Consider the following 2,416-nt stretch of genomic DNA (forward strand, 5'->3'; position numbering starts at 1 on the left):
CAGTGTTTTTCAACCTTTTTGAATACGCGACCCCTTTACAAGTTAAAAAATTCTGGCGACCTCCCTAGGGCCATATTAAAACTATATCAGTGATTTAAAAAATTATGTATTTAATTTTCTTTCTGTTGAGAGAAATTACTGTTGACTAAAATGAGAATTTAAGGAGAATCGACAATAACTTAAGACACGTATAGTATGTTACTTTCTTCTTATAACAATGGGTTCGGAGTGCTGTTGACCTTTTTTTTAGGATGAGGGTTTTTCACTTCTACTTTTCTACTTATTATTTCTTTTTACATGTCAGCTCAACACTTTTTCGGCGATCATTTTCTGGGGTGGGCCGTACCCACCCAGGCCCCTCCCAGTCGACACCCATCGTTCGGACCTAAATGTCAATAAAAAAACCAACTGTACTGTATAATAAACAGATACAGCCTTCTCGCTGAAATTGTAGTTTTTTAAATGTAGTGTAGGACCTACAAACACTTGTCTTTTTCTTTTACCCGCGATCCCCCGTGTAAGGCTTCGCAACCCCCTGGGGGTCGCGACCCACAGGTTGAAAAACACTGGTCTAAGTGTTGTGTTCCCATAACTTAACAAAGAAACAATTTTGCCCCCGAGAAAATTTGATTAATTAATTGATAATTTGAATAATTGATAAAGTGTGAAGGACGGTTAATATAACTTTAGCATACTTAATTATACAGTAACAATCTAAGCATTTTCTAGAATCAAATGCTTTTAACTGCACATGAATCTACAATCGACTTCAAGAAAGGTTCTCTTACAGGGCAGAAAGAAAAAATTAAAATACTCTTATTCAACGATATTTAGAAAACCAAATTTCCAAATTTGGTAAGATGACGTTTCAGGACATGCAGAAGACATTTAGGGGGATAGCGATGTAACTCATCAGTCATCACTATGGAGTTTTTGGATTGGATTGGATTATAGTTATGGTACAAGACAACGCAACTCATGGTGATATGCAACGAAAAAAGATACCTCTAGGGAGGACTTTCTATGATAAACTGGCTCCTATTTAGGTTGTTTAACAGTGTCTTTCAAGTGGGGACACTCAATGTGTTCCCACAACCAAAAGTCAAACGAATTAGATCAAAAGATTCAAAATAACATAGTGATGAGTTTTGATACTATATATAATTATATATATATATTTACATGTTTATTTTTTACAGAAATTATCCTAAATATAGGAAAGTACTTTAATTAGATCATTCGGTAATGGAAATCTTAAATATGCCGAAAAAAGTTTTAAGATTAAAACTGCTAGAATTTGAACAGAAAGTGATAATTCCTCAGTCTGTAAATACTTTATTTATTTTTTATTTGCATTGTTTTAAAATATTCTGGCTTTTCGTTAATAATCTGAAATGTGTAAATAAACTGAATTTTTATCAAAGAAAAGAAAACCAGCAATTTTTTAAGAAAACTTTTGTTTTTATAAAATAACCTTTTTTAGAATAATCGGAATTTTTATAATATATTGGTATAAAATATTAAATTTTATATTTTGAAATGTTTATTAAAATTATTTTTTTCATTTCATTAAAAATAAAATATTATTATACTGTATATCTAACAAAAAATCATGCAACGAGTTGCCTAACAGGCAAAAACATTTAAAATTGCGTGTGGCGCCATCTGTTACGTTATTTTATTAAAAATTTTTTTTTAATATTATCAGTTACTGTATTATAAAATGGCAAAAAGCCTAATTTTCAGAATAGACAGGACTTAAAATTAAAATTGTAAATGCTAATAACGAGTAAAATCGTCATTAAGTCTTATCCTACTGGAGATACACGCGACCCCCTTTATCTCCCACCCCATCATCCCGACCTTTAATTAATCACCAAAATTTAATAGCATCAATCTCCCTAATAAACAAACCACTCTGCAAAATTTCAGAATTTTTCGACGAAAAGCACAGGAGTTATTAAGCTTCAGAGTAAACAAAATTGTGCCCTCCACACACACTAATATTCATACATACAGAGAAAATCCTAAATAGTTTTTGCATTTCTCGACATTTCAAGTTCCCCTGAATCCAAAAATGTAAAACTCTTGAAGGTCATTTTTTGATTGTTCGCCATACTATCCCTCTGTTATATATAACCGAGCCGAGAAAGTAAAATTAATGAAAGAAAATTGTAAAAATACGAAAATAGATGATTTTTTGTTTTATTTGGTTTTTCTTAAAAAATAATTCTTGTTCTTGATATCTGTTAAGAAGTAGGGGAGACCGGGGCAACTTCGGCATGCGGGGCAAGTTTGTCAAGCGCTTTTTTTTAAAAACAAATTAAAAGGAGACTTTGGTTATAGGTTAGGCAGTTGAGTTTTATTGGTGGCTTGTTGAGTGTAGTGTTTTTATTGTTCTCCAACAAGCGTAGTT

The sequence above is a fragment of the Centruroides sculpturatus genome, unplaced genomic scaffold (genome assembly GCF_000671375.1).
Source record: "Centruroides sculpturatus isolate CEXI.00-Female unplaced genomic scaffold, Cexi_2.0 scaffold1392, whole genome shotgun sequence".
NCBI lineage: Eukaryota > Metazoa > Arthropoda > Arachnida > Scorpiones > Buthidae > Centruroides > Centruroides sculpturatus.